Source organism: Aegilops tauschii, chromosome 2 (assembly GCF_002575655.3).
Source record: "Aegilops tauschii subsp. strangulata cultivar AL8/78 chromosome 2, Aet v6.0, whole genome shotgun sequence".
Classification (NCBI taxonomy): Eukaryota; Viridiplantae; Streptophyta; class Magnoliopsida; order Poales; family Poaceae; genus Aegilops; species Aegilops tauschii.
In genome coordinates, this window is record NC_053036.3 from 23,725,538 (window position 1) to 23,740,878 (window position 15,341).

At 51.6% G+C, this 15,341-nt stretch overlaps 3 pseudogenes; 1 reads left to right on the forward strand and 2 right to left on the reverse strand.

The window, feature by feature from the left end:
• Positions 1 to 234: 234 nt before the first annotated feature.
• Positions 235 to 6,677, reverse strand: LOC109781543 (berberine bridge enzyme-like Cyn d 4; annotated as a pseudogene).
• Positions 6,678 to 7,482: 805 nt separating this feature from the next.
• Positions 7,483 to 8,499, reverse strand: LOC109781537 (uncharacterized; annotated as a pseudogene).
• A 5,218-nt stretch (positions 8,500 to 13,717) lies between these two features.
• LOC109781535 (AAA-ATPase ASD, mitochondrial-like) lies at positions 13,718 to 15,035 on the forward strand (annotated as a pseudogene).
• Positions 15,036 to 15,341: the final 306 nt, after the last annotated feature.

Below are 15,341 nucleotides of genomic sequence, written 5' to 3' on the forward strand. Positions count from 1 at the left end.
TCCTACCTATGTTTTCTCACTTCATTTTTTTGGACGATAAAAGAACCACAGAAAAAAAAAGTCGTTTCATCATCACGTTCGAAATGAAATGAAGTTGAGCCAACCCCAGGAGAAGTCACGTCATTGACCTACCTATATACGCGCGCTCATGCATCATGCACGCGGCTGTACGATCGATCTTCAGGCTGCATCTAGTCTAGTCTTAAACACGACTGTTTTGTTCAGCTACACAAGCTACTGGTTCAAGGGAAGTGGCGGCACGCTCTGCTCGCTCCGGAAGTAGTCGCTGGCGTTCATCGTGCGCTTGATCTTATTGGAGTTGTGTCAAATATAGTATATAAGGTAGATTATAGTTGTACTCTGAGTAGTATTTTGTTTAAATAGGATATGGAGTCGTGTCTTAATAGAAAACTTGTATCCTATTAGGCCTATCATATATAGCAGAGGTAGACACACAATATAATTTATGACAACATAATAGCACAAGACGCAAGGGAAACTGGCGGCATGTGCCGGCGTCCTCGGCGATCAGGTGCGGCATTGTAGTGGTGCCAAGGGGGGAGCGCCCATTGTAAGGCTTCGGGGATGTAGCCATATCGGTGAATCTCGTTAACAAAACTCGTGGCGTGCTGGTTTGATTACATGGTACTCGGAAGATTGACTACGCGCATCGGATTTATTTTAACAAGTGATATCATGAGCAAGGTTCTGATCAAAGGTCGCGGTTGTTGATTTAGAGGAGGGATGCCAATTTTATGGTTCGCGTCGAAGCGGAGCCAAGATCGCTTTCATAGGCGATGGGTTTGAGACTGCGCGGTGTGCTTGCGATGATATCGGCGCAGTGAAGAAATTGAGAGTTATGATGGAAGCAGCGTGACGTACGTGCGGCTTGACTTGACGGTAACTAGGAGCCGAGCCTTATTTTGTTCCAATCAAATCAAGTCACGTACGCGGGAGCATGGATGGACGCACGCGCGGGGAGCAGGCAAGTCTCGTCCGGCAAACAGCAGCAGCGCGGTGGATCGATCCAGCGTATGGCCTAGCCAAGCATGGGACGTTGCGGGCAACCGGCCAGGCGGAGCTGGCAGACTGCAGGCCGAGGCGGCCTAGGCAGCAGCAGCGCAGACGGCCGGCCTAGGCAAGGCTCGAGCCCGCAGGAACGTACAGGGCTCATCTGGAGCAGGAGGCCGTGAGGTGATCGACCGGGGAGCATGCTGCTGGTTTTTTGCTTCTTCTTTTTTTAACACGAGATTTTGTTGAAAAAGAAGGAATCTGCACCGTATGGTATTACGTGGCATGGGACAACACAAAGAAAGGACGTGATGGAAGTTTTTGGGACACAAGTGGGTGTACCATGGAGGCTACCAAGAAATCAAGTTTTCTTTGGATTATGTTGTTAAATGCACACGAGGTTTTACTAGGAAGTTGGCAGGTTGGCGCCGTGCGCATTGTGCTCGGAGGAGTCTGGAGTGGCTGGTGGCGAGGATCGTACATTACACAAGGCGTCAAACAATGCAGTGAGATGTGCAGAGGTGGACACGACGCAGGGTGGAGCATGGTTGCAGTCAGATATTTTCGGCTGAGTCGGACTGGACAGTTTGATGGATCGACGTAGATGTTGGTCAAAATAGAAGACGGTGGTGGGATCGGCGACAACGACATAAGAGCATGATTCTGATGGTGCCCGACTTCTGGGGTGAAGAAAGACGTGGCGCAGGCCCGAGGGCTTGTGTGGCTTTGACAAGACTATGGTGCGGGGCTGATTCAAGGTGGTGTACACACGGAGCTTGAAGTCGACGGGGCGCGAGGGTGGACTGATCATCTACCATGGAGTCATGTTAAAGGTGGAGCTGGAGTCTGGAAGACTTCAGTCGGTGTTGATTGAGGGGCTACGGCGTAAGTCGACAAAGAGTCGAAGCCTATACAACGGAGGAAAAAGCGAGGGATGCGTAATTCGGACAGGAGCCCAGTGGTTTGATGGAAGCGTGAAATTCTTCATAGGTTGGTGATGATTGATGGTACTCTACAGTGGGGTTGGGTGGTGTCGGTTCGCGACCCTTGAGACTTGGCCGGGACAGCACCGACTAGACGCGGTAATAGGGACGAGGCGTGCGGTGTGCATGGGGCATGAAGACGGGCCAGGGCTCTGGTGGTCATACATGTGGTGAGACAACTGCGAATTTGACCCGGGATGACTACAAACAATGATGAAATTCCTTCAAGTTTTAGATAGGCGGTCAAGAAAGAAGCGGTGACGTTGAGTTCAGGTAACTCTTATGTGTGACACCCAATATGTGAGTTGTTTACTTTCATGCAGGTCAGTGATCAGTGTGTGATGGCGTTGGACGGATAGTCTAGAAGTTGAGAGCATACACTAGAGCAATGAGGGACTTAATTTTGCTCGAGAGGTGACCGTGCTCAAGAAAAGAAGGGACTACAAGTTGCAGGTGGAGTCATATGAAATCTTTGGAGTAGCAGTTGTACTCATGGGATAAGATAAAGTCCAATGTACGAGGAAGTTTGACGCATTGACGAATTCAAGATGGTGGAGAATATTCGCCGATTTTGTTGGAGTTATGTCAAATATAATGTACAAGGTAGGTTATAGTTGGACTCTGAGTAGTACTGTGTTTAGATAGGACATGGAGTCGAGTCCTAATAGAATACTTGTATCCTAGTAGGCCTCTCATATATAGTGGGGGTAAACACACGATGTAACCTATGCCAATAGAACAACATAGGAACGCAGGGGAAGCCGGCGGCATGTGCCAGTTTTTAGGGCCACCGGTTGCGGTATAGTAGGGGTGTCGTGGGGAGGAGCTCCGATAGTCAGGCACCGGGGTTGCAGCCATATCGTGAACCTTATTAACAAATCTTGATATTTTGCTTGTGTGATTGTTTGGTTTGACGGTGACCTTGGATTTATTCTAACAGATCTCAGCGAGTCTCCTAAAGTTTTCCGGGTAGAAATAGCTCTCGCCCCACACCTTGGCACTTTCATAGCTCGTCACACCGCCGACCAACTTGTTCGTGCCGATCTCAAGGTCTCGGTAGTTCACGTACGTGCCCCTTGGGTTCATGCTCATGAACGGTGCCCTGAAGTCGTACAGGCTCCCAACCCAATGTCTCCTCCGTCCACTGTGCCTTTCCAGAACTCAACGTACTGAATATTGTAGAGTACACTGATCCGTTGCGGGAACGGGATGTCATCGGCGGCGATGCAACCCATTATTCCGCCGTGCGGCTCCGGGACGAGCTGCCCCGTGGCGGTACCGTTGGGCCAGAGGAAGATCTTCTCCCATGTCTCTTTTGTGAGTTGTTTGTTGACGTAGTCGGACTTATCTTGACGAAGCAGCCCAGGGTCATGGACCGGTTGACGAGGAACTCCTCCAGCGGCTTGCTATTGATGGCGTCGCCAAAGAATAGGTATATGCCATGTACTGCAGTCAGCTCATCTCCTTGCGGTCAGCGATCGTCACCCCCAGCTCTGGGAACCGGCTCCACATCATCACCACCACCGTGCTGCTGTTGCGGAGGTACAGGCCCTGGAAGTTGGCCTCATGGTTTTGCACAACAACACGTATGCTGAGGTCGTCAAAGACCGCCGGTGCGAGCGTTTGCCATTTGGTCACCGCGCTGACGGCGCCCTGTTCCATGGTCTTGGCGACTTTGACGAAGGTCACCATCCGGCGGGACTGGCACGAGCCTCACCTTCCATGACGGCATGATGCTGAAATTCCCACCGCCGCCGCCGTGGATGGCTCAGAATAGGTCGTCCCCCATGGCCTTCTTGTCTGCCAGGAGGTTCCCTTGGGCATCGACCGTGGTGGCGTCGAGCACGTTGCCGGCGGACAGATCGTATATGCACATCATCAGGCCTATGCCGCCGCCGCTGAAGTGCCCCCCCCCCCCCCCCCCCCCCCCATGCCGATGGTCAGCCGGGAACCCCAGCCCAGGCGCAATCGTGGCGACATGATAGTAGAGCTCCCCGATCCCCGTCCCGAAGTCGACCCATGCGGTGGCTTCATGTGGGTCGAGGCGGACGTCGTGGAGCTTGGCGAGGTCGATCACCGCGAATGCCTCGCTGTCGGGGCTGCCCTACCGGTACGAGAGGCCCTCGCAGCCGTGCCCGCCACTGTGCACACGGATGCGCACGCCTTGGCGGCACCCGCAGCGCACGACGGTCTAGACATGCAACGTGTTGGTGGGCGTCACAACGCAGAGTGGGGGGCTCACCGTGGCCGGTGCCACGAACCTGGCGTTCCTGATGGACGACACCAGGAGTGGCTAGAACGACGGCGAGCTCGGCGTCTACACGAGCTGGCTGGGGACGTCCGTCGAGAGGCAGCAGAGGAAGTCGCCGCCGTCGGAGGGCAATGCCAGGGAGGGGGCGGACACGCAGAAGCCCAAGACCAAAATTGGGAGAATGAGAGAAATGCTTTGTTTTCCCCACAACGTGATCCAGTCTTCGTTTGTCTACATGTGTATGTGTGCAGGTTGGATCCTTTCAATTTATGCTTCTTTCATCGACGACAGTTGTTATTCTGGTGCACTGGTCCTATGTGGCTTTCACATGAAGATTTCTCGACTTTCTGCTACAACAACGTTTGTAATGTTTGCCCGCCTCCAACGAGGGAGTGATGATGATGGCGGCGTTCCTTTGGCTCGCTCCAGTGCTTCTAGTTGTCCCTAGATGCTCTACGAATCTGGATGTAAATTTTACTTCTTGTCGTACTACCTTAACAGTCGATAAATAGATCGGAAGTTTTCTCAAAAAAAAAACACAGTAACTTGATGCACCGAGACTCGCTAGATCGCTAGTGTCGTAGTGATGGCTTCATTACGGCCAGTCGGGCAGTTGGACTTGGGCTCAATCTTTTCAATTGCGTGTGTCTCACAACTCCTTTGCTCCATTGAGGATTTTGTTCTAAGGTTCGCACCATCTATGAACGTGTAAAACAATGCAAAAAGTCTTTTAGGTTTGGTCCCAATAAAGGTGAAACATTAGTGGTTGTATATAGAGTACTTAGCTCTGCATGTTTGTGCCTGCTCCACATGAATTTGCATAGTCGTGGCTGCTTAAGTGTCTGTATTTGTAAACATATGTTAGCTAAAATGTCTGCAATACAAACTTCACCTAGAACCAACAGTATATGAAACTTCTTCTAAAAATTATGAAACTTTAATGTTAACTTCAAATATGTTGTATGAGTTATACAATATTTCATATATTCATTGTCTTGATCAAACAAATCTTAGATTAGTTATATCCCTCCAATCAAGTCTTGCCTGACAATGGAAATATCTTCGGCGGTCGTTTTAAAATTACACATCTATGCGATGCATCCTAGAAAATATGTTGCTAGCAGCTTAGAATTATCCAATTGTGTTAGATCTTCCCCATCACCCACCAAGGGCGATCATCTTCATCTCGTAGATCTTGCCTCCAATTTGGCTGGACTCCCGGGTTGGACAAAGCAAGTAACAATCATTAGGTTATAAATTGTATGTTATACAACCATAGCCTTGGAGTAGTCTATGATTCCGATCAAAGTAATTTGCTATGGATGCACATATGACTAATGTATGCTAAGAATTTACAAAAAGCAAGGCGTACAAACTGAACTGAAAGAACATGTTAATTTTGTCCATACTGAAACTGGTTCCTGCACTGAGGAGCGACAACAACCCAGATGCTACCTGAAACAGTCAGCAGGTGTTCCGAACTAGGGCTTTTGATCATTTGCCATGACACCCACCACACTTCCCCGGCATGATGGCCGGCCCTGGTGACTTCCCGTCCATGGATCCCTCCAAAGGTGCTGCTGACGACGTCGTCCCTACGGCGCCCCTCCTCCCCCGGTGTTGTTCCCTGATGCCTGTCCAATTGCAAGACTTCTCTACAACAATGAGTTAGTGACCAATACAATCAACATATTTTTATCGTCTCGTGAATGACACAGATTCTACGTGTTGAACAATACCGAGTTTGATGAATTTTCTTACCTATGCAGGTTGATCAACAAAAGGTACGATGTCCTTGTCTAAAATGACATGACCAACTTGAGAGGAAAATCTGACCAGAAACTTGCAAATTGAATTGTCTACGAATATAATCATAAGGTAGTAACCGGAACGAAACTTCTTTCTGAGCTCAAACCCTCCAAACTCTCGATGTTCTGAATCACAAATGTCTTTTACTGACCAGGAAACCTTCTGAATAATAATTACTAATAAAATCTATGAGCCACGGTGTTGAGAACAACATATGAAAAGAGAGTACGTATGCCCATGAAGATGAAGTGTGGTTGCTAATTATTCATATGTACTCCACCATTAAAGAGTTAACTGTATTGATAAAATGTACTATGGCTTGTTCCTTGCTCATCCTAAGCAAGAACACTTTGTTAATGACACCCAAGGTGCGAGTAAAAAACCCTTCAATCCGTAGAAACTAAAAAAAGATGTACTTTACACCTTTGTGCAGCGAATCAATTTTAATATTATGTTGGATCAGTAGGAAGTGGTTAGAACTACTTACAGGGACATGAACCATGCCATTCAATATTTTGCCGACTTCACCATCTAGAGCAGAGAAAGTATCCACTCTGTCGAGTAACCTTGTCATCCAGCGCATTGTTATCTTCAGGTCTTGAACACGAACTGAACGGCTCCATGAGGCCCTATGCTTCTACAGTTGTGCATACACCGGAGCTGTACCGGAGTTCATCCAACAGGGAGAGTTGACATCGCTGCTATATCTGTTTGGTTCTTCATGCATTTTGATTTTTTACAAATTGATATGTCCAGGTAACTTCATTTATCTTTTATAAGGAATCTATCCTATGACATAAAAAAGAGCATAGTTGACTTTAGAGAAAAGATTTGAGCTTTAGAACTACCATGTCAAGGTGGTGCCATTGTTTGCGTTTCTTCCATGTTAATAGGGAAGATAATAAAAATTAAGTCAGCTATATAATTGATCTATATATGGTCAAATAACTACATCCACACGTAGAGTTGTACAAAAGCAAGTAACACTTCAACTGGCTTATAGTTAAGGGGATTAAACTTGCTGAAAGTTACCTGTAGAACATTACATGGAAACAAATTTGGACTGAGCTTTATAACCACCATCAGTGGTAAATCTGTGCACATCGAGTATTTAACCAAAAACCACCACATTTCATGGAAACGTGTCTAGAAACTACCACTTTACGAATTTATGCTGAAAACTACCATTTTTTTGTTAATCTGTGACTAAAAACTATCATGTCAGGAAAGTGCCCGATTTGCCTCTTCTAAATGACTTTCTGACAGGATGGGCCCACAAGTCAGGTTGACCGTTAACTCTGACCGTTGTTACAAATGGGGCCCACACGTCAACCCTCTTCTTCCTCCTCTCTCTCCTTCTCTTTGGCATTTCTACAAACACCTCGTGTGCACCTGCAAGCCACCTCCGCCGCCGACCACTACCGGCGCTCACTCACACACGACGGCGCACACGCTCGCGGCGGCGGCGGCTAAATGCACGGCTGTTATTGGCTGCCGCCGGTACCACCACCGCGGCCGCCCGAGATCCTGACCGACGTGCCCTTCTCGAGCGAGCCGAGCGCGTGGCTCTGGATGCTGTTGCCGTCCCCGGCCTACTCCACCGGGGGACCACGGGGGCAGACTACACCCCGCGACCACCAGCCCCGCGATGCCCAGGCCAGCCATCGCCGTGGCCCTGAGTCCGGTGGCGCCGGACTCCGACTGCTTGGTCGGGGGCGCGAGCACGGTCGCCGGGGTCTTGGGCGTGGCGCCGGGGGTGGATGGCGAAGTTGGGGTGGTGGAGGGGGTGTCGAGGGTGTCCGGGGTCGGGGCCGCCTTCGGCGGCAGCGGCGGCGAGGTCGACGGCGAGCATCATGCCGTTGCTGCAGTGGCCGGTAACGCCGCAGATGAAGTAGTGCTTCTCCGTGGTCTTGAGCGCGATGGTGGTGGCGCCACTGCCGTCGCTGCTGAGCGCGACGCGTAGTCCGCCGCGCTCACCTCCGCCACGTTGTGCGCCCCGCCGGCGTAGTTGAACACTGTGAAGGTAAACCAAAATTTGTCGCGCGCGTCCATGGCTCAGTAAAAATGAGTGGCACACCAGACGAAAATTTTACTACTAGAAAAGTACGTGGCCGGCATGCACTAACCGAGGGTGTCGCTGACTTTGATCTTCTTGTCGCTGGCACAGGTGGTGTAGTCTGCCCCCGGATGATGCTGCTGCGGTGGCGGTACCGGCGGCGGCCACTAACAGCCCATGCGCGTAGCCGTCGCCGCCGCGAGCGTGTGCGCCGTCGTGCGTGAGTGAGCGCCGGCACTGGTCCGCGGTGGAGGTGGCTTGCATGTGCACACGAGGTGTTTATAGAAATGCCAAAGAGAGGGAGAGAGAGGAGGAAGAAGAGGGTTGATGTGTGGGCTCCATTTATAATAACGGTCAAAACTAACGGTCAACCTGACTTGTGGGCCCATCCTGTCAGAAAGGCGTTTAGAAGAGGTGAATCGGGCACTTTTCCGACATGGTAGTTTTTAGTCACAGATTAGCAAAAAAGTAATAGTTTTCGGCACAAATTTGTAAAATGGTAGTTTCTAGACACGTTTTCATGAAATGTGGTAGTTTTTGGTTAAATACTCGTGCACATCACACGCAGTTATGAAAATGAGCGGGGCAACTTATTCCCTGGAAGGATTATGAATCAAATAAGACCAAATGGAAGAAGAATTATAAAGGAAAGGAAGAAGGAAATGCACTCAAACAAAAAAGTATTTTGATTACCCTTCTAGACAGGTACAAGAAAAAAGTGAAGCACATCACCAAGCAAATGCACTCGTATATGGAACCAAGTAGATATGGCTCCTGTAAGCATACGAGGAATTATTTCCATGTATAGAAGAAATTCTTTTCTATTCCACCAGTAGTTCAGATGTATATTCCAAATGAAATGCTTGTCACCATCATTTTGTTGCCCGTAATTGGGTTGATCATCACCAACACAGATCTCTATCAAATCTGCACAAAATATTATCTAGCATCTAGGAACACAAAAATGACACCGATCTCGGCGGTGTTGATCATCACCAACACAGATCTCGCTCAGCTAAGGGAGGTTTCGGCGGAGTACTCAAGTTCGGGCGTCTGATGCGTGGAGACTCGGCGTCTGATGCGCGGAGATGGACGCGTGCAGGAGGAGGAAGCTGTCTGGCGTCATGGAGACGTCGATGGCAGAGTGGCCAGACAAGGTAGAAGCCTCAATATGATCTGAAGACGGACCTGTGGAAGATGGCGGCGACGACACACGAGTGCGTCTGACCGGATTGTGCCCCAGACCCGGTATGTGGCTCGGCTGGGGCTTCCGAATGAGTTTCGGCTTCCGGCTTTTGATGTTAGGCTTAGGTGAGTGGTTTGGGTAGTGGCCCAGCTAGCACCCCCTCATCATATTGGATAGGAGTAGCGGCATATGTTGCCAAGATGGTGGATTCAGACACATTGTTGTAATACTTTGTACGGTCCTCGAGAATAATCAATAAAGTGGCCGTATGCATCTCCCAGATGCAGAGGCCGGGGGTCATCCTCCTTTTCTAAAAAAAAACTCAAGTTCCGGCTCCTAGGGTTCCCCCGCTCCGCCGCCGCCGCCGGCCCCCTCCCCCCTCCCGCACCTCCAGCTGCCTGCGCCGCGCCGCGCCCCGCCTCCCTCCTCCCTCCCGGCCCTCCCCCCGCGTCGCCTCCCCTAGCGAGGCGACCGGGGACCCATCTCCCCGCCCTCCAGCCCCCCCTCCCGTTCCCCTCCTCCCGCCACCGCCGGCCTGCGCCACCGGGCCCTGCCCGCGTGGTGTTGGCGGCGGCGGCGGCCGTCCCTTCCCCGCGCACGGTGCCACGGCTAGGGTGGTGGCGTCCCGCGGCGGTGCTCCTCGGTCAACGGTGATTCCGGCAGCGGCGGCTGCTCCTGGCGGCGCAGCTCCGGGTGGCCTAGAGGCGGCGGCTGCTCCTGGCGGCGCAGCTCCGGGTGGCCTAGAGGCGGCGGCGCAGCCCCTTGGCACGCGCGCTGGCGCGGTGGATGGTGGCGGCGCCCTCCCGGCCCAGATCTGGGCCCTTTTGGGCCCCATCTGGGTCTGGGCGGGCCTGACTCGGTCTCGCCTGCGGCGGCTCCGGCGGGGGCGGTGGTGGTGCGGCTCGTACGGGGGGTGGTGGAGACGGCGGCACGTCTACTGCAGCTCGGCGACGGGTGCTTCACGAGCCCCTTTTGGGCTCGGCCGGGCCTCGAGGGCCTGGTACGCTCCCCTTGCCGCGTCCGGTCGGTGACCGCCGATGGCGGTGGAGGTTGTCTCCTCCGGTGTGGCTGCCCTTGCTGCCGTTCCTCGTTCCCGGTTGCTCCCTCTCGTCCTCGTCGGTCTTGCTTCGATGACCACGGTGAGGCGGCGGTGATGATGGCAAGTCCGTGGTGGCGCACATTCGTGGGTGGCTTGTCTGGTGGTGCGCGTCGGACCGTTCGGGGTTCTGGGTGTTTGGCGGATGGGAGAAATCCGGGCCGGCTTGCCGGCACCGACGCGGTGACGCCCGTGGGCGCCATCGTTCCTTCCTGAAGGGCGTCGGGTCTTCCCCTTCCCCACGCCCCTCCGCGTACCGGGGGAAACACTAGGACCTGTCCGGGCAGCAGCGTCGTCGTTATCGTGTTCCTTCCTGAAGGTGCTGCTTGGTATGCGGAGGTTCGAGGTGCCTGGAGCGAGGTGGTACATCTCCGGTGAGCGCAACGGTTTTGGGTTATCATCGTTTTCGTCGATCCGACACTGTGGACATTATTTTCTCTCTTCTTTCTCTTTTGTTTCTTTTGGGCATGCTTATTGCCCCAGCATTGGACTCTTTGTTGTATCGGGCGGTTGCTATATCAATATAGCGGGGCGAAAGCCTTTTTCGTAAATGACACCGATCTTAGCCGGTCGTAAATGAGATCAAAGACTGGATCCATAAAACAAAAAAAGACATTTATGGGATTTCGTATCACCTATCAATCTATACATTTAAAAGCGCAGACAATTATATCACTGAGAGATTTGGCAACAGTTACGATGGAATCGGGTGCCCACCTCTGTGCAAAGCCATTTTCTTGGTCGAGGAGACGACAATCGTAGAGGCAGGGGGTGAAATCAGCAAGGTCGCCGGTGAGCGTGGCCCTAACGGCCTCGAGTGGGTGCACGTCTGCTCACGCATGAGGCGGCGCTTCTGCTTCCTGATCTTGGATACATGAATTTTGAAGTCATTAGGATCTTCCTCCTCGTCATCCGTCACAAAATAGCCGTACTCATCGCTTCTGTCCCCAGCGACGTCGCTCGGCGGCTCAGGCAAGGCAGAGATTCAGGAGGAGGGCCTTAGGGAAGATGAGGCAGTCATGCGGAGCATCACATAAGAGGGGACGGCACCAGAGCAACTTCGTGCTGGAGCATTTAACAATTTAACAGCTTATGTGAATCCCAAAAGCAATTTAACATACATTACTTTGGCCTTCAGTCCTAGCAGCTGAAACAAATGAAGAAGGCATTTGATTTGCAAAAAATAAAGGGGGTGATGGAGAACATGTAACTCACTCAAGCATTATGCAACCAAAACGACTCCATTACAGGCATTATAAAAATTATAAACTTTAAAGTGCAATCCGTGAGGTAAAAAATATTCAATCACCATAGTTTGAACTGATACTTCGATCCAAACCTGTAGTGACATTTTGCTAGCAATCAGGTCAAGGAAGGAGTAAAGTATCGGACGAAAAATAAGCAGCTTGGCTTATACACATACCTCTGTTGGTTTACCATATCACATGATGCAGCCGATGTCTATAAATCCAATAGCCGTGAGAAAGATGTGTGTTCTCTGCTCTTCTGCTTTATCATTCATATTTCTAGCATGGAGAAAAAGCATCGTTGCCTATCTCTTATTTGAAAAGATCCCTAAACCCAAAAGAAAGGATGAAATGTAGAGACTGCAAGAGCAATAGGAATACCTACCGATGGAGCCCCTCAGTGGTCGCATGTTGATTAAAAAATTTCGCTGATGTCATGGACTTCTCAATCTGTGCTTGAGGCAGGCCTCGAGGCGTTGGCATCTACCACTCCTTTGTCTGGGTGCCCAGCGGCAACGGCGCCAAGGGGAACGGCTCGTCGGCGCCGTCCCCGTCTCCTCATAGGCAAGATCGGCCTCCGGTCTCTCGGTTCCGCGATGCAGAAGGATTCTGGGGCCGATGCAGGAGGCGAGGAGCAGAGGTGCGGCTGCAGGTGGAGGGAGACATGTGGCGGCCGGGATCGTGGGAGGAGGAAGACATGCGGCGGCCGGGACCGTGGGAGGGGCAGATCCGAAGATGGTTTTCTCTGTTTTCTTTGTACGGGGTGGCATGGGCTTTGACGGGGATAAATCGGTGGAGGGCTATCGACGGGGGCGGTGGAGTAGCGAAATGAAACCAGAAGAGATGAAGTTTTTGGTTAAGTGTGAGGGAAAATCAGACAGTGGTGAGAGGAGGGACGACAAAAAACGAAGGTGAGAGGTTGAGACGAAAAAACCCGGACGAAACAGAGACTACCAAGTCGTTCCTTAGGAGTAGAGATTATGTCCTTAGTGCTGCTGTTGCATGCATACCTGTGCATGTACTGATCTGGTACGTGTTCCTGCACTGATCTCATCTAGATTGGGCGGGCGGGGTGGAGTCTCCTGTTGTCGCCGGCCACTTCAGTAGGAGACCTGTTGGCCGCGGCAACAGCGGGAGACGGCCGGTGATGTCGGTGTCCTATTGGCGGCGGTGACAGGGTCTTGTGTGGCTGGTGCTGTTGAACGGTGGCGGCAGCCGCGACACAAAGGAAGAAGGACGCACACGCACAGTGCGGCGGTTCCTGTGCTGGGAAAGAGACGGGAGGCGAGGGCATGATTGAAGGATTACTAATTGATTGACTATGCTTGCTCTGGCGGGGACATGGATTTTCGAGAAAAAACGTGGAAGGGAGAAGGGGACGTGGGGCGTGAGGTGTGACGAAGCGAAGTAGCGGAAAACGTTGCAAGCGAAACAGGAACCTTGCTGATGTTTTAGGTAGGAGAGAAAATATAGGAAAGACATGGATCTATGTGTTAGGAAGGTTGGGATTTGGAATTGATTGCCATGAAATTGAATTTCATTGTTTGGTAACGTCTTACCAGTTCCTGCTCATTTGTAACATGCCTGGTTAGAAAAGTTTGGAAAGGCCAGGAAAGTTTTTTATTGGGAGGGTGAAAAACCAATGTGAAAAGATGTGGTGGGAGGTGAGATGAAAAAAAAACCAGACGAAAGGTGGGAGTTGCGACGAAAAAAAAACCGTGGAACGGAGCCTACCAAGTCCTCCCTACGTATAGGCTGGTACACCGTTTTTATTTTCGTCCGGTTTTATTTCGTTCCACCTCGCACCACCCGCTTCATGCTGGTTTTTATATCAATCGGTTTATTTTTCTCTCCACTCTTTTACTACAAATAAACACTTTCCTAATGTACAAAAGATTACCGATCTAACTTTCCAAAATTATTCGAATCAACCGATCCATGTCTCTAGGAAACAAATATTAGATTTTCAGCAAACAAATAACGGATTTTAACGAAATTAACATTATGAAAGCATTACGTATCTACTTAATTTTTATGGAATATTATTTGTGTTCATCTTCTATCGGCGTTCCGGGCCCATGGCCACCATCCTCATCGACGAGGCAGACGGTGCCAGATCCGGCGCACCAATGACCTTTACGACGTCGCACATCTCTACCTCGGCTTGCATTGCCTCGCTGTGGCATCACTGTGCGCCTCTACAAGCCGTGCCAGTCAAGCGCTCCGTGGCATCGCTCCCGGATGCGCACACCGCTCGTGATACTTTCCAGGGCGTCCGTATCAAGTGGAACTGCACCGCAGGCACCGGCGAGCGCGGCGCAGGACACAAGCACAATGTGTACGTCTTCGGTGGCAGGGGCGGCGGCGCCGGTGGTGACCACCGAAGATGTTGGCCGCAGTTCCCGTGCCAACACCGCGAGGTCGTGCACGACACCTACATCCCCGATGTCATCGACGAGGCCACCAGTATGCCGCTCAAGTCATGGTTGCACAGGCTCTACACTAACTACCCCGCTGCGCCCAACGATGACCACAACCGCCTCTGGACCTCCCACACCTTCTCCCACCCTTCCTCCATCGACACGCTCCCCGTCGACCTGACGCTCCGCGAGGAGATCTGCTCCGATCTGCCGCACTTCTCCGCTCGCCGAGAGCACTAAGCGCACATCAGCCACGCTTGGAAGTGCGGGTACCTGCTCCATGGCCCGTCCGGCACAAGTAAGACCAGCCTCGTGGCCACCATCGCGAATCTCCTCAAGTTCGGTGTCTACGACCTGGAGCTCACCACGGTTCCCACAACCTCCCACCTCCGCCACCTGCTCGTCTCCACCACGCCGAAGTCTATCGTCGTCGTCGAGAACATAGACTGCTCCCTAGACCTATCCGACCTCAAGAAGAAATTTGACGGCTGACGAGGATAACACGCAACTGGCGATCTATCCCCGGCCGCCGCAGTGACAATGCCGGTGATAGGGCGCGAGTCAATAAGCCTCTCCGATGTCCTCAACTTGATTGATTTGATTTGGTCATCCTACATCGGCGAGCCCCCGATGATCTTCACTACCAACAACTCGGAGCGGTTGTAACTGGCGCGGCTCCTCCTGGGTCGCAATGGACAACAACATTGAGCTCGGCTACTGCTCACCTCGCCCTCCGCGCGCCGTGTGCTCACCAAGAACTACCTCGGTGTTGTCGACGACCGTGTCGACAAGCCTGACATGGTGGTGGATGGCCTCATGGCCAAGGCCGAGGGCCTGCTCTTCGCCGATCGTGCGCATCACGGTGGCCGACATCGGCGGGGTGCTAATGGGCTGCGACGGTGCAGGCGCCTCCGCCGCCCTGAGAAGGGCAGGAGAGACACGCCGGTCGCAGAGACAGTGTAGTCCAGTGAATTGACATAGGAGAAGATGGAGTGAGTCAGACCAGATACTGAGATTGACCAGTAGGATGTGGCTTGTTGCAGCATTGCCCGGAGAATTACTCAAGGAATTAACTTCAATAATTCCATGATCTCAGCACCATATCGATCGATGTACGTGTTCGTGTCATCATGTTGCAGGATTTGCATACAGTGAAAGCTTGGTACAAAAATTACTTATTTCAGATGTATCGTAACATCTGCATTATTCCAGTCTGGTAAATCCCCTTGTTGTGTCTTAGTTCTGTTGAAAGTTATCATATACAATGACTATTCAATCAAAG